The sequence below is a fragment of the Canis aureus genome, chromosome 20, assembly GCF_053574225.1.
Source record: "Canis aureus isolate CA01 chromosome 20, VMU_Caureus_v.1.0, whole genome shotgun sequence".
In the NCBI taxonomy this organism is placed as follows: domain Eukaryota; kingdom Metazoa; phylum Chordata; class Mammalia; order Carnivora; family Canidae; genus Canis; species Canis aureus.
Window position 1 is genome coordinate 52,573,274 of NC_135630.1, and position 23,700 is coordinate 52,596,973.

At 37.6% G+C, this 23,700-nt stretch overlaps 1 protein-coding gene across 3 annotated transcripts in view; it reads right to left on the reverse strand.

The window, feature by feature from the left end:
• Positions 1 to 23,700, reverse strand: part of QTMAN (queuosine-tRNA mannosyltransferase) — a 426,509-nt gene that overhangs the window by 3,803 nt on the left and 399,006 nt on the right. For 2 of the 3 annotated variants that reach the window (XR_013359345.1, XR_013359341.1), the window contains 3 exons: positions 22,167 to 22,276; positions 8,101 to 8,185; positions 4,619 to 6,979 (listed from right to left, as the gene is read on the reverse strand). The gene's annotated coding sequence lies outside the window, so the exon portion shown is untranslated. The remainder of the gene's footprint in view (positions 1 to 4,618; positions 6,980 to 8,100; positions 8,186 to 22,166; positions 22,277 to 23,700) is intronic. The other variant, XR_013359342.1, reaches the window with a different exon arrangement.

The window sequence follows — 23,700 nt, forward strand, 5'->3', positions numbered from 1 at the left end:
GAAAGCATTACCCATGACTGATTTTTTTTTTTTCAATGCTGAAATGTAAGAAGTAGGGCTAGAGCCAGCCGAAACCCTGTGTTTAGCCCGGCAGTGTATCAAATATCATTTGTAACTTCAGAATAAAGTGCACAGAATTGTTTCCCTTCCTAGGAACCTGGATGCAATGCCTGCTGGTGTAAACGATTTATAAACGCAAAAGCAGTAAGCAGTTTTATATATTAGGCAGGGTGTGAGAATCTCCCTTTCCCCAAAATTGTAAAAGAGTAAATATTTGTGTTATAGGGAATGAGAAGTAACAATAAGTATAACTCTATTGATATGACAGCTTTAATCCTATAGTTATAAGACAGGTCACTTGCAAAACTTGCTTACACAAGGAAAACATTCTCAGTGTTATTGTTTTTTTACTTATTTTAAAAATATTTATTTATTTATTTATTTATTTATTTATTTATTTATTTATTTATTTATTTATTTATTTTAAAGTAGACTCCATGCCCAGTGTGGGCTCAAACTCATGACCCTGAGATCAAGAGTTGCACACTGGACTGACTGAACCAGCCAGGCATCCCTGCTGCTTTTTCAAACCATAGGATACCATCCCCCTCAAAACAGACTGTGATAATTAATGTCAATAGTACGAAAATTCTATGTCATGTAATTTATTTCTGCTTTGTTATAAGAAGGCCAAATTGACTGCCAGCATTAGAGATGTTGAAAATAATGCTGTATGTTGATGAAATAATTCATTGCTTCTATTGATTCTCCTAATTATACATTGGTTTTTTTTTTTTTTAAGATTTTATGTATTTATTCATGAGAGATACAGAGAGAGAGAGGCAGAGACACAGGCAGAGGGAGAAGCAGGCTCCATGCAGGGAGCCGACGTGGGACTCGATTCCGGGACTCCAGGATCATGCCCTGGGCCAAAAGCAGGTGCTAAACCACTGAGCCACCCAGCGATTCCCTAAATTGGTATTTTAAAGAACTATCTTTGTTGTATTTTTAATCATATATATAAAATATCTAAATATTACAGAAATATATAAAGCAAAATATAAGAGTCTTGCAGAAACTCTTACGTAAACAGTCTGGTGAATATTCCTTCAAATGTTTCTCACCAGAGGTGCCTGGATGGCTCAGCGGTTGAGCACTTGAGTGGTTGAGCGTCTGCTTTCAGCCCAGGTCTTGATCCTATGATCCAGGATCTGGGATCGAGTCTCATGTCGGGCTCCCTGCATGGAGCCTGCTTCTCCCTCTGCCTGTGTCTCTGCCTCTCTTCTGTGTGGGTCTCTCATGAATAAATAAAGTCTTTAAAAATTTTTTTCTCTCTATATTCTAAATGTATATGGATATACTTTTTACCAAAATGATAGCATCCTATAATTCTTCTCAGTGACTTCATTTTTTAAATTTATTTTAATTTCTATATTTAATATTTCTTAGACCTCTCTTCCATTTCATGTCTAAAATTGTCTCATTCTTTGAATATGTACAAGCAGTTAGGGATTCGTGGGCTCTGCAACCAATTGGCTTGGTTGGGTCCGAATTCTACTCCACCATTAGTAATTCCGTGATTTTGACACGTTATTCAACTTCACTGGATTTCACTTCCTGAACCCGTAAAATGTGATATTAACAACATCTACCTGAAAATGGTTGGTGTGTGGAATGGAGAGGTGCTGTTTAGCAGTTGGTAAGAGAGCAGCTATGACCGTGCTGCTGGATGTCTTGTTAGCAGTGCCGTGTCGATAGGCCTTTCGATTCACTGCAGTTTTTATTCTCATAATGCAATAGTGAACATCCTTCTCACTGCAGCTGTACCAATGTTGTAAGTATTTCTGAAGGTCAAATTTTGGGAAGTATAATTTTTTAATCATAGGTGATACACATTTTTTTCAACTGATAGATATTGCAGAGTAACCAACCATCTCCAAAACTGTTTACATTGTAAAGAAGAGTGAAATGGAGTAAATTTGGGATTATGAGAAATACTTTATTATATCTTTTCCCTATACATAAAAATGCACAGAATTTTTGTTTTTAACAAATGAGCAGGGGATTGCTGTTATACAGCATATAATAAATTAACACTTTTCCATAAAAGTCAGAAAACATTTTCTTCTTGTTTTTTTAAGATTTTATTTATTTATTCACGAGAGACAGAGAGAGGGAGGCAGAGACATAGGCAGAGGGAGAAGCAGGCTCCATGCAGGGAGCCTGATGCAGGACTTGATCCCAGCACCCAGGATTACGACCTGAGCCAAAGGCAGATACTCAACCGCTGAGCCCCCCAGGAGTCCCTGGAAAGCATTTTCTATGTGATCCTCACCATCCTCACATTTCTGCGGCATCTTTGAGCCCTCTTTCCTCAGAGAAATAACTCATAATAACTTATCTATGTTAACTATGGACTGTTACTATGATAATAGGATACTGTGTACTGCAGAAGATGATATTCCATCAGACAACTACTCAAATACCTACCAATCAGATATGTAACAAATGTTTGTGGAAATTAATAAGGTGAGATATGGAATAATTATGCCATCTTCTCTAAGTATGGCAACATTCCTGAAACCCAAATTGAATACATCACCTGCCAACTCTACCACATATCCAGAATTGAGATTATTCCAGGCTACTTTTCTAAAGTCACATTAGATCTCAAGGAGGGGGAAATCATCTTGATTCCAATTGCCTTTATGGTTTAGTAGTAGATGTTATATGGTGGCATGAGGGAGCATTCCCTCAAACAGTGAGCACTGAAAAGCAAATATGTTACACATCTGGAAATATGTATTTATTTCTAATTCTTTGGCATTAAGCTAATTTGAGATTTTTTCAGGGATAATAACATCTGATACAATGACACCCTAAGAGTCACTAGACCTCTCTCAATATAAAGTCTTTAAGGGAGGAAAGTTTTTTTCTTCTACTTTTCTAGGTTCTTTGTTTGGTCTAATAATTAAATTGACATAAAACAGATTAACAAGAGAAAACCAAATTTAGTTACCTATGTACAGGAGCCCATTAAAATATGAGGCCCAAGGGTAAATCAAGCAGTTGAGGCTTATATGCCATCCTGAGCTAAGAAATGGGGTTGGGGCTCAGGGCTTTAAAGGGAAGGACAGTAATTCAAAAGACAACAAGGAGAACAGATGTTTGGTAAGTAGATATTCATTCTGCTATAGGTCTTTCAGATAAAAGTTATCTCTGATAATTTTCTTTCTGGACCAGGCTCCCTACCTAAATTCTTTTAAGTAGTCAAAGGAGAGGAGAAAGTTTTTCTTTAGTCTGCTGGGTTTTAATTGCCTTCAGCTCAAAATAATCACATGCCAAAGTGGCATATTTTGGTGGCACATATTTTCCTCCCCTTAAGCCAAAAAAAATTTTTTTAATAATGAAGAGTTTTTGCATCTCATTAACAGAAAGGTAAAGATAGTTATATAGAAGTTTCCAAAGGTAAACCTGTTCTTATATACAACAGCAAATATTGTGCTTTTTACAAAGTTTTATTCGTTTCCATACTCATTGTTTACGAGCCTAGAAATCTGCACAATGGAATTTTTAAATGAAATAAATAAAAAAGCTTGAATATTATAATGGAGAATTTTATTTTACCCTTTAGTAGGTGGCACTGGTATCTATCAACTTCAGAGGCAGTTGAAGTTGCCTTTCGAAAAATGGGAATTGGGGGCCAAATAAAAAATTAATACCCATCTATATTTAAAGAAAAGTTATTCAGAAACAGTGTTTACTTGATATAGTTTTATATTTAACATATTTTGGACATAATCAATTATCTTATCCTTTAAACTATAATTTGTCTATAATAGTAAAGCCTAATTCTTTGGAAATAATGCTCAGTGTAATTGGCAATTGTAGAGTTTTAAAGTATATTATAGAATAGTCTATCACTCGACACTAAATTGAAATTTTAAAGAAAATGATGGAAATAGCTGTAAGGGGAAAAAAGTAGCCTTTTAAATCTAATTTGTTATGCACTGCAGTAGGGTAATGGATGCAATGAAAGTTCTTTTATGGAGTTCCCATGTCCAAAAGGTATTTAGGTAGCAAAAGATGTTAACCAGACCCCCTGCAATCCCCCTTTAACTGAAGATAGCAGGAAATAAGGAATATAGGTCTGTGTCCTCCTGATTTTTATTTCCTTAGGAGTACGACTTATGCAAAGGACACCTTAGGCTGCTTAGCAGATCACAAAGGGTGCACTAGACCCCCTTGCTGTCTGCTTAAATAGAGTGATCTGAAGGATGGCTGAAACCATACCGGGAGTTCAATCCTTCAGGTGGGTCTTTTCAAATTCCAATAGTGAGGAGTTACTGGAGAATTGGTGAGGATTTCACTAGGTCCCAGCAGGTTTGAGATCAAAAGCTCTGGTTAAATAAAAGCCTGTTGGGAAATCTTAAAACCTCTTTGTAATGTAACTTTAAAAAGTTAATACAAAGAACCCTTAGACTGAAGCCCGTAACAGCACGAACAAAGAGTATATCAAAACTGATTCCATTAAGAGAGAGCGGACATACAAATTCACTTAATTTAAAGAGCAATCCAGTTATATTACTATGTGAGAGCGTAGAACTTATACCCATACCATCGAGCCCATTTAGAAGATGTGCTCATTTCTCGCCAGACTTGATTCTTTGTCATTCAGATATGCTTTTTAAACAACATATATATTCATTTTCTGAAAAGAGAAAGAGCGATGTGCGTTTAAATTTACTCCTAAAGAAGATACTTTTAAAACAAATTAAAATTAAACTTGATGGGGACCCATCAGTCAGTTGGCTATCTCCTTTTCATGGTGTCAAACTGCTAATTGCCCATTCTCCTTAAAATAATAAACCTTGAATTGATATTGATTGGTGGATCATTAATGAGTGCATTAATTATGATATAATTTTTGTAATTAATACCAATCCATTTCTTCACAAGTCACACACTTTTATTAACTGAACTCATCCATTAATGGTTTAATGATAATATTCTGCTCAGTCAACAACCACCCCCAAAAAAATCTTCATTTGGTTTTAATGACTGAATTTTGCAATTAGTTTTGAATCTTTTAAAACACTTTCGTGTATTCGACGTGTCTCATATTTTCACATTAGGTATGTGATGGATGGGTTAAGTATTGCTTACCTTTTTTTTGTAATAAATGGGGATACTGATGCACACTTGGTAGGACAAATAATGTGCTCTCGATTACACAGCCACTTTGAGAAGGCTTGGACCAGAACCTGTAGCTCCCAATGTCAAGCCTAGAAATTTTTCAACTGAGCCATGTCTCACAGATCTCAAGGTAATTGCAGCCTATGTTAAAAGATAAACTGAGGCGTATTAAGAGTTTATATGAGCAACAATTGATTCAAATAGGACGGCATCCAACCTAGCAGATAGAAAGGAACTCTGTGGAGCTGTGTACCAAATGAGACACCTTTCTAGGTTGCAGGGAGCAGGAACAGGAAGTTACACTAGACAAAAAAGGAGCTGGAGATTGCAGGGTCACTCCCCTCTAGGGGATGGCAGGGGCCTATCTGGTGCTGATCAGGGGATCCCCAACTGACTGGTTTAAGATTCCATTTCTAGAAGAGCCAAAATGGTAATTAAGTCTCAGTTTTGGCACACGGGCTTAGTATAAAGGACTCTATCTTGGGCCTGCTGTCTGGTTTTTAAGTCACACACAACTGTATTTATTCCAAAGAACTCCTTTCCAAGTGTGGTCATTATAGATAGCCAGCCAATAGCCTGAAATTCTCATATTGATAGATGGAGAAACTGTGGTTTGTGTATGCATATTCAATTTGTTATCTGCATTTTGTCTTGTCTTCTTTGCTCATATCTTCTTTTTCCTCTCTCCTTCCACCTCTGTTCTGCTCTCAACGTGTGATCTGATTAATGACGAAGAAATGAAAAAAAGGAGGGTGGCATATTAAGTCTCTGGGAGTTTCTGTGGGAAAGACATAAAAAGCTCCGGAAAAAGGGCAAGTATTCCTTGAATGAACCATTCCAATGAGTTGTTTGTTGTTGTGTTTTGTTGTTGGTGGTTGTTTTTTGTTTTTGTTTTTGTTTTTACCAAGTACCAGCAGTCCCTTAAAAAAATATGAACAAAGATCTCAATTTTACTGAAAATAATTTTACATTTTTGACAATTCTGCATCCTCAGAGAGTCTCCACTGAAACAGTTGAGCCGGAACCCTACCCTCCGACAAGTGTACCATCAGACATTGGTCTGCTTAAAGCTCATCAGCGAGCAACTATTGATGTCTGTCCTGATGGAATGTTGACTCACCTAGGTCCTCTACTATGCAAATTTTCAAATCATTAGCAAAGGGTGCACACGGTTGCTAAATCTTTGATTCCCAAATATGTATATATGAGAATGCATTATGAGTGTATTCACATACCTATTCTATATCGATTACATATATGCTCATACCAGTACAGTTAACCGGTCAGATGTTATTGGAGGATAGATAATTCTGCTCCAACACTGACTCCATGGTCAGTGGGAACTCTGAGACTAGCTTATCCCAATTGGATATTTTGGATACTTTTATAGACATACTAAGACTTTACTATTCCTGGAGTTATTGCTTAATTGTTTAGTGGGCTTTGAATTTTTAAATCCATTCCAATACATATTCTAGTATTTGAACTCAAGTCTTGAATTTCATAAGTTCAAAAATCACTCCTCTAGCAATAAATACCTTGAACTTAAAAGGTATTCTTTGAACCCTTGGCACACCATCAGCAAGGTTCTGGACACTAGAATAACTAAATAAAAGAGGTTATTTTAACAGTATGTATTATAGAACCAGTTTTGGGACATTTATAATTTTGTGGTGGGTGGAATACCTGCAAAGATGACACACAAATTCAAGAATCATTCCATATTGTTTCTTCAGCGACTACCACAGGATGCATGATAGATGCTTAATAAATGCCAACTGAGCTAATGAATAAAAAATAGATGAACAATTAAAGGACAAAACGAAACAGATGATTATGTGTTGAATTTCTTTCAGTGACCAAAGGAGAAAAAGCAAAAATTAATATCTAGAATTTTTCAAAGTGAAAATAGCTGTCTTTTCTCACTAATAAATAATGCATGTTCACTGGAAAGTATTCAAATATCTCACAATAATTCCTCTATTAAAGAAAACCAGTTTTAATGATTTAGTATATGTTGTTCGTCCATGCACATTAAACGTCGACATTTTTTAAAACAAAATTGGAACCAAAATACATGTATGTTTCTTTCAATGGCTGACTTTAAAAATTTAACAATACATGCTTATACCTTTCCATAATACAAATGTCTCTCTTTAATTGGCTAGCTCATATTTTATATATCTAGTAATGTATTTAGCTCTATTTTGATTGTATATTGATATTTTGATTATATTAATTTTTTATTCTCATAAAGGACATTTCAATAAATATCTTTTAATATTTTTCAAGTTCAGATTTATTTTCTTGGCATAAATTCTAAGACACAAGATGGGTTTAAAATGTTGAAGTATTTTGGTAGAATTATTCTCTAAAAAGGTTGTGTCAGTTTATGCTCCCACCAACTACACATAAGCCATTTTCCCTATATGTTAGCCTGGATAGAATTCATTTAAAAAATCGTTGATAATCTAATAAGGAAAATAATCACATTGTTTTCTTTTTTTCCTTACTGTTGCCTTAAATCTTAGACTACATAGGGACCTTTTAAATAAATCAATCATTTGATAAATCACACATGGCCCAGCCATGGAAAATGTCAAGTACCAAATTGACTTCCTTCTCCTCCTATCTAACACCTTACTGGAGTGTGTCTTTGCAGTAGATGTGAATCAAAGAAATAAGATCTCATTACTGGGTTAAAAACACTTAGGAAAGATCAAATCTATGTATTAAACTTTAAAATGAGAAGCTTTTGATTATTGAGGACTATAATTACTTTTCATTACTATTCCCCTCTATTCAGGTGGGTAATTAAGTAAGTAAAACAGTCCACAAAGTATATGACACTGTTTTAGAATGCATTCTTCAAGTCATCTTACTACCAGTAATAAGACAACCTACCTGTAACACTTTTGAAGGCTCCAGTGGGGTTGTCCACCACACACTCACCAAGCTGCTGACATGATGTGAGGATGGGAGAAAGAATCTGTGAAACAAACAGATGTGTCTAAGAATGTACCATTAGCAACATGAATAAAAACCATTCTGTATCTCCATAGTCCTAGTCTGTTTATGTGCCAAACCTTGTCATAGAAAAAGAAATTGCACTTTTATCATTCTATCCCAAAGAGTGAACACTGGTCAGTATCTCCTGCCCATGAAAAATGGCAGGATCTTTGTGGGAAAGTCCTAAAGGTGTCATATGTTTCTTTACAGAAAAGAACTTGGTCAGCACTTCCTTGTAGCCTGCCCTTGGGTATTGAATTGTCCGTATTCTGAAGGCAAAAGGGTAAAGATCTCCAGCCCTACTATTTTAGTACTCACTACAAAAGGAGTGTAGTGAGCTACCTGGTATGCTCACTGAGAGATAGTAGTTGTGTTAGGTGTCTACTGCTATGTAACAAATAAACCTAAAGTGTAGTGCTTTAAAACCCCACACATTTACTATCCTACAGTTTCTGTGGGTTTGGAATATGGCACTATGACAGAAGTTGTATTTTTCAACCTAATCAGGGAAGTGACATCCAATCATTTTGTCCGTATTCTATCACTAAAAGCAAGTCATTAGGTTCAGCCCATACTCAAGGGGAGAGGATTAGACAATGTTGTGAACACTGAGAGGTAGGGATCATCAGAAGCCGTCTTGGAAGGCTATCCACGACAAGTGGTTTCTCATTTGATGGCAGTAGAGGACCCGGTGGGAAAGTGGGAAGGAGAATGCCAGGAAACATGGTGGAAGAGGAATTCCTTGGGAATAAGGCACATAATACCCTAGTGATATACACACTGTCCATAAACACAGTAGAATATGGGGGTATTAGCTGCCTTGAGAAAGTGTGTTAAGTCCCAGGTCAAATTACTATATACCCTGTCAAAGCAATAATGCCTCTAATTACGAATACAGTGGGAAAAATCGAAACAACAGGTATTCCGGAGTCATGACGGCAAAACCTAAGACAAAGACAGTAATTGATAACAAAGAAACACAGACTCAAGCAAAAGGGAAAATATTCCATAGCGAATGTAAAAAAAGATTAGAATTCTTATTCCCTTAAAATGCTGTATCTAACAATTAACATTGACAGAATGAAATTAATGGCATTCAAAAGAGTCTGAATCTGTATTTATCCTATCAAACATATCCACATGCCATTTATTTATCATTTGGCAAGTGGAAATTTTGAGTTTGTTTTGCCAAAAACATAGACCTAGTGGTAATTTACTGTTATTACCCTTATTTTGCACCCACCCCTCACGTTGATGGGATAGTTGGTCAAGGTAGGGGTGTGAACAGAACAGAATAAAGTATAGCTCACCGATCTACACAGGGGTAGGGGACTCATTCTTATGGTATCTCTGTTATTAGAACGGCTGTTCTAATCAGTTGAGCTAATCAGCTGAGCGTATGCGTGTGTGGGTTATATACGTATTTTTATGATAACAAAAATGAACAGAGATACAGCAGATAAATTGTCTTAACAGGTTATGCTTGGTTTTCGTGTAAAAACTTACTAATTAATGCAAGTGTTGCAATCATTTTTATGACATTCCTCAAAGATGGCACTTTAAGGGTTATGCCATATGCTGATTGACAGCAGCCATAATTCCATACAATGAGACTGTATCATATTGTTTGAAGTGAGGTGATACTCATCTCTTGAAACTGATCAAACATCCTACTGCATCAAACAGTATTACAACATAATCATGCTGTATGTGGGGACTGCCAAGGTTGATCACCATGTTGCACTCCTTTCCCTTGGACTTCTCTAATAGCGGTTGTGACACGCCACTGCTTCCACATTTTCCTTTAAGAACTGCCAAATCTGAGACAGAAGAAAAAAAATCCTGCATAAAATTGTGATGTGGTTATGCTGTGTGAGTGTACATCTGTAGACTGCTTTAGAATAACAAATTTGCTCCTGCTAAGATCTCCCTAAATGTACAAATAAAAATGTAGCAGGGCCAAGAGAAAAAGCAAAGATTCCAAACAAGGTGAAAATAATCCAAACGCCCTTTATTTATTTATTTTTATTCACTAAACAGGACACTTGGAAAAAATGTCTTTTTTTTTAAAAATACTTTTCAGTGTCTGTAACTCCCGATGATAATTTTTTCTATTGTGCTGTTTTGCAAAGCCACTTGATTTTTCTACTGACCTTGGGCTATTTTGGCTTCAGATGAAAATGATTAAGAGTCTGTTCTTCTCCCACTCTCAGTTACTGCTGATCTTAGAGAGAAGAGTGAGGATGGGCATGAGTGAATGAGGGTGATTTAGCTATTCTTTTAGTGGCATTCTTCATGGCGTGCAGTCTGGTAACACAGTGGCTTGGAGGTGATGAATTTAGGGACTGCCCTTTTATTTATTTATTCATTTATTATTTATTATTTATTTATTTAGCCCTTTTATTATCTATCCATCTACCCACCTGCCCATGCATCCATGTATCCATCCGTCCACCTACCTGATATCCTGTAAAAGAGTCTTGAGATATTTTGGGGACTATGTTCAGAATAGTTTAGAAAGAGGGCACCTGGATGGTTCAGTGGTTGAGCGTCTGCTTTGGCTTGGGTTGTGGTCCCACATCGGGCTCCCCATGGGGAGCATGTTTCTCCCTCTGCCTAATTCTCTGCCTCTCTCTGTGTGTCTCTCATGAATAAATAAATAAAATCTTTAGAAAAAAGAATAGTTTACAAAGAAACAGAGTGTTCAGATGAGAGTCATCTGTTCATGATGACATTCACTGAGAGATATGTTAACAATCCTGGTTCTCTAGTGTGAATCCGTGCAAGTCTCCAAGATGTCACCACCCTATTCACTTGTGCAACTCTACCCTAAACCAGACCTCTTAGGCTAAACACTCTGCGTTTTAGGCCTGAGGAAATCATGTGACTCTTTCAGAGACACACTGGGATGTCTGGAACATAGAGGCTGTCTCTGACTGGTTACCTGAACTTCCACACAGCCATTGTCTTCTACTGCTCCTGTGTTATGGTGGGCACCAGGGAATTTGTAAGGCTGGAGGCCTTTTTGGGCTCCCCCAAGATACAAGATCAGATAGCTGTCTGCTCCCAGATTCCTTGAACCATGGACATTTCTCCCAGCTTAGGTGTGAGAGGGTGGCCAAAGCCCCATTCACAGAAGCATCACCAATATTTAAACTCTGTGTTTCCTTTCTGACAATTTTCTCCTTTCTTTTTTTTTTTTTTTTTTTAAGATTTTATCCATTTATTTGTGAGAGACACAGAGAAAGAGGCAGAGGCACAGGCAGAGGGAGAAGCAGGCTCCATACAGGGAGCCCGATGTGGGACTCGATCCTGGGACTCCAGGATCACGCCCTGGGCCAAAGGCAGACGCTCAACCTCTGAGCCACCCAGGCATCCCAGTTTTCTCCTTTCTTTCCTCCTTCAGCCTATCTGTGGGGTCTTCATTTAATATGAGGTGAAAACACTGGCTTTTCATTTATTTTTCCCAAATCATTGGCTTGTGAATCCAGTCTGTCCCGGATTTTTATGACTTTCATGCTTTTGAAGATGAGGTTAGTTATTTTGTAGAATTTCCCTCGGTTTACGTTTGTCTGACGTTTCATGATTAGATTCAGGTCACAGGGTCATAGAAGTGATACTGAGTTCCTCTCAATGCATCACACCAGTTCATGCATAATTTCAATAACTGAGTTTCTTTGACCTCTTTTGACCACCATAAAGGTGATGTCTTCTAGGCTTTTCCATTATAACTTACTCCCCACCCTCTTTTGTGGTGAGGTACTTTGAAATTATATACACGTCCCATTCTTCATAAAACTAAAATTTATTTATTAATGCTGATATGGTCTCATGGTTTACTGTTTTGCTTAATATTGTAAATTCTATAAGCTGTTATCATATTACTCTTAATATTAATTTTAATACTCGAATTACAGCTGATGTAAGGCCCTTTAAGCTGGCTTCTAGGGCCTTCTCATATGTCCCCATTGTTTTTTTTTTAATACTTCATTGGTGTCTGGCACAAGTTCCAGGCTCTTCTTATACTTTTCCTCTCTCCAGCCCCAGCATCAGCCATTTCTCTAGGAAGTCCGATTTCCTTTAACTGGCCAATGGTATTTAGAAGCCAAGATCCATGTGCTATATGTGCTCATTGTTATCAGCATGTTGCTGTTTCCAGGCCCTATCAGAAGACAGAACCAGAAAGTTTATGTACACCTAGACCACATATTTACAACCAAATTTATTTCTATCTATCTATACATATCAGCCACGGGTTCATGCTGACACTTCCAATATCACATGTTTACTCCAGTTTTTTCACTTTCCATATATATAACTACCTATATAAGCCTAGCTTCCACACTTCCTCAGATATTCACTTATGTGATCAGCCTCACTTCATGCAACTAATCCCCATTCCCACTGCTCCCCACTTCCCCACACAGATGCCCTCCTATTCCTGCCCGGGCTCTGACTCTCCTCTGTGGACACTTTCTCATCTGGTTCAGGCGGATTCCTCATGCTAGAGTGCCTGTCATCCCCGAGTGGATGTTCTCCTCATCTGTCTTGGGCTCTGATCTCCTCCTCTGAGCCACTGCAGCCCCAACTTCCTACTCTGTCTCCCCTAATAGAATTAAGACTGAATTATTCAAGAAGGAGACGAAGTATCACTCAATATTTGCCATGTAATATTTGTATTATCCTTTGGTTCTTCAAGGCATAAATTAGTTTATGTGTAGTTTGCATTTTCAAATGTATGTGGATTTTTGTTGTTGAGTTCTAATTTAATGGCATTGTACTCAACTCCATTTTCTAATTTCGAAATTAATCTTGTTTAGGTCAGTTCTTGTATTTGTTGAGATTTATTTCAGACTCAGTGATCAATTCAGCAAATATTCCAATTTGCCTCAAAAATTTCATATTCTCAAACTTTTGGTTTCAAGATTCAATAGTTATCAATTATAGCATAATTTGTCCAGATTTTCTATATCCTTACTAAGATTTTTGTCTGCTTGATTTACCAATTACTGAGGTAAGAGCATTAAAACTCTTTCCACGGTAATTGCACATTTGTCTTTTTTCCCCTAAAATTTAATCAGTTTTTACTTCATGTATTTTGAATGTATGCTATTGGTTGATTATAAGCTCAGAAGTGCTATATCATTCAAGTCACTTATTTTATCATCATGAGCTGGCCACAATTACTTGTAACAATGTTTCAGTAATGGTTTTTGCCTTAAAGTGTTTTTCTGATATTAATATAGCAGCACCAATTTTTGTGTTTGTTGTTGTTTTTAAAGATTTTATTTATTTGACAGAGAGAGAGAGAGAGAGAAGCGCACAGGCAGGAGAAGCAGCAGGCAGAGGGAGAGGGAGAAGCAAGCTGCCCCTGGAGCAGGGACCCCCATGCAGGGCTTGATCTTAGGACCCTAGAATTATGACCTGAGCTGAAGGCAGGTACTTAATGGACTGAGCCACCCAGGTGCCCCTGTTTTTTTTTTTTGTTTGTTTGTTTGTTTGTTTGTTTTCTTTAATTGGTATTTCTCTTGTGTTTCTTTTCATAAAAGTTCACTTCAAACTTCTTATGGTTTGGATGCATTTTCAGTAGAAATTATTTATCTAAATGTTTACAATTCAAACTCAATCTTTTAATATCTGTTGTAGCTAAGCAACTTTAGGTTGTTTGTATATATTGTGATGTCTTCTATATTTGTAATTATTTCCATTATGTTTCGTGATTTATTTATTAATTATTTTTACTATCATTCTGTTCTCCTTCTTTCTTGCTCTTTTTTGGGTCAATTGAGTTTGTATCTTTTAAAATTTCTTGGGTATCCCGGGTGGCTCAGTGGTTTAGCTCTGCCTTCAGCCCAGGGCGTGATCCTAGAGTCCCGGGATCGAGTCCCATATCGGGCTCCCTGCATGGAGCCTGCTTCTCCCTCTGCCTGTGTCTCTGCCTCTCTCTCTCTCTCTCTCTGTGTCTCTCATGAATAAATAAATAAAATATTTAAAAAAATAAAATAAAATTTCTTCTTATTTGGAAATCATATATTTTACTTCCATTCTTTTACTTTAACTTTGTAGGGCCCAAGGTTAATGAATATGTTTACCCTCTTTTTAACTAATACAAAAATGTAATGACACTTAAAATCTGCTTATTCTCCACTTGTCTTATTGCTGTTTTTCAGACTTTCAGATCCACTCTGCTTTAAAAGAAAGATAATTTATTGATTTTTAAATTTCTTATGACACATTCATATACATAAAAAGAAATGAGGAGTTATAGAATCATAACCTTTGTCCACTATCTAACTTAAGAAATAAAACTTTAAAAAAAAAAAAAAAGAAAGAAATAAAACTTTACTCACATAGTTGAATTAGCCAGTGTAGCCCTTCTTCCCACAGAAGTAACTACCATAAAGTGATGTTTTCATCTTCTTTTATGCCCCAAATGGGTACTTTCGTTTTATCCAGAAAATGCTTATTTAGACTTATTATGTATTTACCACTTTATTTTGTCACTATTGCTTCTTACAACTAATTCTTGTCTGGGTTCAATTTTTTTCTTTCTTTTTTGTATTTCACCTTTTAAAAATTATATTTAAATTTAATAATTAACATATAATGTATTATTGGTTTCAGAGGTAGAGGTCAGTGATTCATCAATCTTATAATACTCAGTGCTCTGGGTGGCTCAGCGGTTGGGTGTCTGCCTTCAGCTCAGGGTGTGATCCTGAAGTCCCGGGATCAAGTCCCCAGGAGGCTCCCTGTGAGGAGCCTGCTGCTCCATCTGCCTATGTCTCTGCCTCTCTGTGTGTGTGTGTGTGTGTGTGTGTGTGTGTTTCTCATGTATAAATAAATAGGCATTTAAAAAAAATACTCAGTGCTCATTACATCACATGCCCTCCTTAATGTCCAGTTAGTTACCTCCTCCCTCCAACTCCAAGCCCTCCAGGGACCCTCAGTTTGTTCCTGTGATTAAAAGTCTATTATGGTTTGTCTCCCTCTCTGATTTTGTCTTGTAATATTGTTTTCCTCTCTTCCCCTATGATCCTCTGTTTTGTTTGTTAAATTCCACATATAAGTGAGATCATATGATAACTGTCTTTCTCTGATTGACTTACTTTGCTTAGCATAATATCCTCTAGCTCATCAATTTGTTTCTATGAAGAACATTCTGAGTTGGTTCTTTTAGCAAAGTTCTGTGAGTCATAAGCTTTCTCATTATTCATCTGGAAAGAAGTATTTAATTTTGACCTCATTCTTGAATGATATAGGTATAGAGTATGAAATATATATGAATATAGAATTGTTGATTGACAGCTATTTCCTCTCAACATTTTGCAGATATTATTTTACTTTGCCTATTATGTTACAATTGAGAAGTCTGTTGTCAATCTCATTAGCATTCCTTTGTAGATGATCTGCTTTAATGGGTTGATGTTTGTCCTATTTCCTCTACTAAATACTTATGAAATTTCTATTATAAGGGACTTTTTCGTGTGAACCTCCCTTTGTGTATACATTTGTGGGTGTGTGTGCGTAAATTATATATACATATATACATGTATAACGTCAGATCTATTGTTTTTATAACCTAGATTTATATCCAAGTTCATGAATTCCACGTAAACTGTATCTAATATGCCTTTAAAACCAGTGATGGTATTTAACTTCAAGGGCAATATTTCACATTTCTAGAATTTCTAATTGGTTCGTTTTCAAATCTATCTGTATCTTGTTTTTAATGCGTTTATTTTTCTTTCTCTAATTCTTTAGACATTTTAAAGCTATATGTGTGACAGTCTCTCTGATTATTATTTTTTTTTTAATTTTTTTTTTTTTATTTATTTATGATAGTCACAGAGAGAGAGAGAGGGGCAGAGACACAGGCAGAGGGAGAAGCAGGCTCCATGCACCGGGAGCCTGATGTGGGATTCGATCCCGGGTTTCCAGGATCGCGCCCTGGGCCAAAGGCAGGCGCCAAACCGCTGCGCCACCCAGGGATCCCAGTCTCTCTGATTATTATTATCTCTTATTATCTGATAGTTCTGCAATTCCTGTGAGTATAATTCTGCTGTTTTTTTCTCTTTCCTAAATCTCTCAAGGTGGATTGTTACCTTGTATGTTTTGGAATTTTGAATGGTGAGCTCATCTTTGATTGGCTTCAGCTGAAGACATCACATATGGCCTGGGATAAGGTTGTATAGCATTAGATTTGCTCTCAGTTCTTTTCTGCTGGGACTACACTGATATCTCAACATGGAGTCTTGGAAGCCATGCAGCTTTTTTTTTTTTTTGTTTTAAGATTTTATTCATTTATTCATGAGAGACATAGAGAGAGAGAGAGAGACAGAGAGAGAGAGAGAGAGAGAGAGAGAGAGAGAGGCAGAGACACAGGCAGAGGGAGAAGCAGGCTCCAAGCAGGGAGCCCGACATGGGACTCAATTCCGGGTCTCCAGGATCATGTCCTGGACTGAAGGCAGTGCTAAACCCCTGAGCCACCTGGGCTGCCCCGAAGCCATGCAATTTGAATACCAAGCTCAGATGATTGGTGTTCAATCATATAAATTACATGACATGTCTATGCTTACAAATTCTCTAGGGAGGCTTATTTTCTACCTTGCGCCAAGACTAAACTAGCTCTTTTTGCTAGTTTGCAGATTATTTCCTGTCTCCCATTTTACTGAATGAGTAGCCCTTAAAAGACACGGGATTTACGTAAGTTTCAGTTTCAACATCCTCCCTCATCTCCCTTCAGAATTTCCATGGCCTTGTTTACTGTATATCTCTGGGTATGAAAATGAAAGTGCCTAAGTTTCTGAGATATAACCATCACCTTATCTACCCCAGCTTATTTACCACCTGCCTTGTTAGTTTATATCATTACCACGTGGGCTCTCGGTTCTCTCTTCCTTTTGGTCCCTGGTGATGTTTCTTACTGTCTTGTGAAGGCAAGTACAGACCGAAGAGGGTTTATTTTATTGTATCTAGAATTTTAGTATTTGTGGTGGGAGAATTTTCAGACTATCTACACTGTAATAATCCTGTAACTGGAAGTCTCTTCTTGACATCCCATAGGCATTTCAATTTGCCACAAAGAGTTCCAGTGGGCTTCCTCACAAATCTGGATCTCCGCCAGGGTTTCCCATCTCAATTTCACAAGCCAGAAAGTCATCCTGACCTCTCCTTCTCCTTCATTGTTCAACCAACCAACCAGCTCCCTTGATGTTTCTACTGAATTTGTCTTTAATCCACTTGTTTCCATCTCCACAGTCCCTGCTTTAGTGTAAGCCACCACTGTCCTTCCCTTGCCTGTTGTGACAACTTCCTAATTCTCCTCCCTTCCAATTCATTATTTATACTGCAGCCACAGAAAATTTGCTAAAACCAATCTGATAAATTTACTTTCCTGCTTAAAATCATCAATAACCTTCTATTGCTCTTTAGATTAAAAAAAAATTAAACCTTTAATATGCCATATTTCACATGGCTTACTCATTTCCATCATTAATTCATCCAACAAATATATACTAAGCAGCTACTACTTCTGGGCATGGTACTTAGGAGTAGGCTTGTAGTGTATATAATTTGTTACAAAAAACTGAATGTCTGTATCCCCCCAAAATTCATAGTTGAAATCCTAACCTCCAATGTGATGGCATCAGGAAGTGAGGTCTTCCGGAAGTGATTAGGTCATGAGGATGGAGCCCTCATGAGTTGGTTTAGTGTCCTTATAAAAGAGTTTCCAAAGATGTCCCCTGCCCCTTCCATAATGTAGGAACACAGCGAGAAGATGACAGTCTATGAAAAGAAAGTGGGCTTTTCCCAGACACTGAATCTCACCAGACACTTAATCTGGGACTTCTCAGCCTCCAGAACAATGAGGAATAAATTTCTGTTTTCTGTTAGTCCCCCAATATATGGTATTGTTGTTCTAGCAGTCTGAATGTACTAAGACAGACTGCCATAACCAAGTGCCAGACTAGCTGGCTTAGTTAGCAGAAACGTATTTTCTCATAATTCTGGAGTTTTTGAAGGCTAGAAGTCCAAGATCTGGGTGCTGATACGGTTGATTTCTTTTGGGGCCTCTCTTGTCTTATAAAAGGTTGCCTTCTCCCAAGTCTTCACATGATTTTCCCTTCGTGTGTGTGTGTGTTTTATTTTATTTTTTATTTGTGTGTGTGTATCTGTGTTTTAGTCTTCTCTTCTTATACAGACACCAGCCAGATTGATATAGGGCCCCACCTCATAACTTCTTTTTAATTTAAACACCCTATCTCCAAATACAGTCCCATCCCGAGGTACAGGGTGGTAAGACTTCAATATATGAAGTTTAGGAGACACATAGTTCAGCCCATAATACTGTAGTAAACCTCACCAACCTCCATTCTCTTGGCATTTTCCTGTTTCTTCTGCTTTCCAGATACTTCTCCTTAAGAAGTGAGCTTCTCTTTCTTACCTTAAGGACTTTGCAAAGATTGTTCCCTTCGTTTGGAATGCTTCTCTCCCTGCCCCCAACTCTGCTTAGCCAAACGCTAGAGCTCAGCCTCAATGTCACTTCCTCAGAGAAACATTTCCTGACTCTCAGATTAGATTAGGTCTCTGTGTTTTGTGCTCTTCGCATCCTTTTTGTACCACTTCCTATAATTCTAATTAAATGATTAACTGTATAATTAGTGAATTTCCTTGATCCTACAATGCTATGAGTTGTTAGATGCACCATCAATTTCAAAACACTCCTAGAGAGGAAAGAAATATTACTCTATTAGTCAGCTATTGGTATAATAATGCTACATAAAAAAAACTACTCCAAAATTCAGTGACTTAAAGAAAGCAAGCCTTTATTTTTCTTTCATGAGCTTGTGAGTTGCTGTAATTCACTTGTATAAGACTCAGATTCCCAGCTCGGGGTTCCAGGCTGAGGGCTGGGTTCAGGTCTAATTCATGTATCTCCATATTCTGCTTAGAATACAAGTTACCCAGCCCATGGTATCTCCTGGTGAGGGACAGAAGTTCATGTGTAGGGCATATGCAATTCCTGTAAGAGTCTCAGCTTAAAATAGGTATACTGTCATTTGCACCCATTTTCATTGTTCAAAGCAAGTGACAGCCAAACCTGAATTCAACATGTTGGGGAGAGCACCCTGCCTCCTCTAGTAGGCTACCCTGTGAAGTCACTTGGAAAAGGGCATATAATGTATAATCCTATGATAAGGAAGAATTGGAAGCAAATAATTCAATCTATCATAATTAAAGAGTATGTACATAAATTTTTATTTTGTTTACTTAAAATAGATGATCCAAATAGTTTGTTTATACAAAGATATACCACTTTCTTCTGTATTATGAGCAAATCTTCACAGTCAGAGCCTAAAGTATCTTCTGAGTCACTTGTGTCACCAGCAGTTACATACAACATTCTAGTGACCAGTCGTGTACATAACCCAGGTGTGGGTCTTGACTTCTTTAACAGTTGTGTACGTCTTAGGCATAAGAAGGAGTACTGGGGTCCCATTTGCACTTTCAATTTAGTTAAACTCAGACATTCCCCTCCCATAACTAACTCTCTTATCCCTGGAAATTAAAAACTTTTTTTCAATAAAAATCAACAAATATGTTTTAACAGATACTTGATACCTAAATGAGAATCCTTCAAATGCATGAACCTCTCTAGCTTGGAGATTCTACAATCTGTTTCCAATGTCAAGTGTACTGCCTAGTATGTGACAGGCAATTCTTTTGAGTATGTTTTAATAACTAAAGGAAACACAGGCTTATCTCATGGTAGAGACCTGTCCTTCTTAGGGGGTCTGCAAAGGACTTGAGAGTTTCTAGATGGCATTTAAATGCAAGTGTATCCTTCTCCAGTGATGAGGGTTAGCTTCACTTATCCTGTCTTATAGCTCTATCTCTAGGTTTTCCTGCATGTGTAATTACTTTCATTTCAAAGTTAACCTGGAGTATAATCCTTTGAAAGAAATTTGAAAAGACAATTAGAAATCCAAATTTAAGTTGGAAATCTACCCTGTATTGTGATAGTCGTATAAATAACTCAAGCAAGAAAGTATCTGTTTCACAAAAGATGCGATGTTAACTCTATCACACAACTCATTCCTCTTCTCAATAGCTGGTAAGTTGTTGTTGTTGTTTTAACATAAACTGAAGGATCCATCCCAATGTAACACTGGTGTGGTCATCTGAAATTACGTCTTGTGTTTCCTGAAGTTCTCTACTACAAGTGCGGGGAAAGTAACCCAGGCAGGGTGATTAAGTGTCCTTTCTACCAGGGTCTGAGTTGGATGCTAGGTATGATAGGTTCTCTCTTCTGAGGCTGTAAGGAGCATGTGAAATATACAAGTCATCTTTCCCACCACACTGAGGTAGCCTTCTAGAAGGGGAAAAAAAAACAACAAAAACAATCCAGATGACAATCTAGAGAGAGAGAGAGAGAGAGAGAAAGAGAGAGAGAGAAATGAATCAGATCCCAGAGGACTGTGCTTAAGCATAGAATTCTCTCCTAAGGCCCAAGATCATCTTCTAGGACTTTTTGACACATAAGCCAAATTTTATGCCTGATTAGCATGAGTTGATTTTCATCACTTGCAATCAGTTAGAGAAATAGAGTCCTGGGAACTGCAAAATAATAACTGTGTGAACAGCATCATGGCTAAAAACACACACAATAGTGCAGCACCCAAAAATAATTTCTGGATAACTCAAGTTCTTCATTTGTTTTGTTGAAGAAGATGAGGAGAAGAGAGATCCTTAAAAATCCCCTTTTGCCTTCCCCATCCAGTGGTTCATGCATGGCAGCTGCTTCTGCTCCTTTACATCTGTCTTGGAATTCCAGTCTCCTGTCAAGATAACCTCCTCTCCCAGATTTAACCTTTGGAACTTTTGTTCTCTCTCCCTTTCCGCCCTCTTCTCATGCCTACAGCCCCAAGGAACTTGTCTGTCAAAGCAGGACTCTCAGGGCAGGATGCACCTCAACACAAGAAACCGTTAGCAAGATAAGAAAAGACTGGGAATGTCCACGTACTCCTCATTTTCATCCCATTGCTTCCTTCTTAAAAAGCATTATAAAATGAAAAACATATATATACACCTTAGGTTTGAGGTTATACAAATACTGTTTGACACTTTTTTTCTCACTAGCCCCACGCCTTCCATATACACATGGAGTACCTAATAACAATGTTTTGAATCATCAAAGAAGAAATCACTGCCCAAATGAATTACTGAGTGAACAAAAAAGGAATGTATGAATAAACATAAAAACAAGACATTAAACACTTTGGGGAAATTATCACTGAGAAATTCATGGTCAATAAATGCTCGATTAGAAACTACATTTCTAAAATCCAAGTCTTTCTTTTGCATACATTAACAAAAAATGAAAGAAAAAAAAAAAGGACTTTGAAAGTAAAAGCAAATCATCTAAAGCCAGAACAGAGTAGCACATTTCATTTTCAGTTCTTGGTTGAAAGTTATTAGAAATATGTAAAGATACTTAAGTTGCCCATAAGGTTAGGTCCTAACTGATAGAAGTCATTCCCATTCCCAATGCCAGTGTATGCATACAGGATGCAATGAGGTGTATGGGGAATGCTAAGGGGCTTCTGGGAAAAGCTTGCCTTGATTGCAGAAAAAGACTCAAGGAAGAAAATGTCCCTTCTGTGTTTGGAAAGAAGGATGTGGTAAAAAAAAAAAGTGATGGCTGGATTGCTGTAGCCCTTTTGTGAACATAAGGGGAGCAGTTGCAGTCAAAGAGAAGGGACCATATCAGGATGGAAGAGTGAAAGATGCAATCACTCTATATCTACGCTTCTAGCTGTCTGAAGTGATCATTTTTCCTTCTGAGCCATTCAGTTGACCCAGATCTTTGGGGTTTTTTGCACCGGACACAATCCAAAAGGATAGAGAACCATATAAAAGGGAGGCTGGACATTTGAGCTTGGGATTGAGAGGAGACTCACCGGCTGGAGGTTAAGAAGCAGAACCCAGCTGCTCTCTTTTGGTGGAAATAGTCTGGTGGAGCTGCTCCAGGTAGGATGGACCGGAATTCCAATGTTGTCTTTTTGTTCCTCTGTTCAAGGCAAAATTCAATCCCCAGGCCTGACTACGTTTATCCAGAAATAATTATGATTTGTTAATAAATAAATAAATACTTGTTTATATTCCTTAAATAGAACTTTAGATTCTAACAGAAGCTTAGGTAGAGGCCGAATTGCTTAAAAATGTCAAGTGTCTACGACAGAAAAATTAGCCATTTCCCCCCCAAGTTCTCCTGTATTATGGGTTTCCTTGTTTCTTAGTATTCATTCTAAGATGACTTTCATTTCTCCTAATCATCTCTTGTCCTTATTCTACGCTTTCATTTGAGATCATGTCTTCTGCGGGGTCACCGCTGTCTGCCTTCCCTATGCCTTCTTTCCCCAAATGTGGAACGAAATCAAGGCAATCTTGAGTCTCAGAGTCTCAGTGGAGACTTGGGGTTACAGATGGAGAACACATTGGAGTATAAGCTTAGACTGGACTGGAGTGTCATACACTCCTTTAGTAAAAAAAAAAAAAAAATCATAATCAACTGTATCCCACTGTGGGGGATTTGTTGCTGGCTATGTTATCTTTAAGGCAATAGCTTATGTCCCTCCATCCTTTGACCATTTTCTTTTCCTCTCTGTCAAGTGTTTTGGGTTTTCCTTTGTTTTTTGGTTTTTTTTTTTTCGTATTTTTCTTCTTTTTTTTCGTATTTTTCAATTTCTCCAAATTTCTATTAATTTCTTATACAAATACTTCTCCATCTTGTGCTCACAATCAAGCTTGTGGCCTACTCATGCATATCCAAGAACTCATTAAGGAGCTCTGTCAGTGGATCATCTACTTCAGATTTCCATCCTTTAAAGCACAAAGCACTGTGATAGCTTTGGAATTAGCTTTTCCTTTATATGGTACAAATTTTAGGAAGTGCTTTTCCCGGTAATCTTTGCAAGCAGAAGGGGAACAATTTAAAGATGTATCCTTCCCCACTTCACAGACACCCTGTGGGGATTGTTTTGGTTTGTTTCCCTTCCTGTCTTGTCTTCTTTCCCATCTTCCTTCTGCCCCTGCTCCTCCTCCTTTTCCCTCTTCTTTCTACCAAGCACAAAGACTGCTGTTGTAATTTATTGTCATAACCGCAATTCAAATGAAGAACAGAATATGAAAGCCAGTCTAAGGGAGAGGAAGAAACTGGTCACCATGTGGTACGCCTGCCGAGTCCCAACGCCGCTGTGTACTTAGCGGTGTGACTTCGAGTTGCTTCTTCTGAAGTTTGGGACTAAAGCTATGGTTTCCCTATATCACGAGGACGTTACAAAGATGACATTAGATGACAGGTGAAAAAAAAATGCATCTTCAACTCCCAAGGACTAACCGAGTGTGGTAGGACGGATACCAGAGAGCTGATTCCGTCAAGGGAGGGCCCAGAGAACAAGGAAGAACCCAGTTGTTGACTCTCCGTGGGGATAT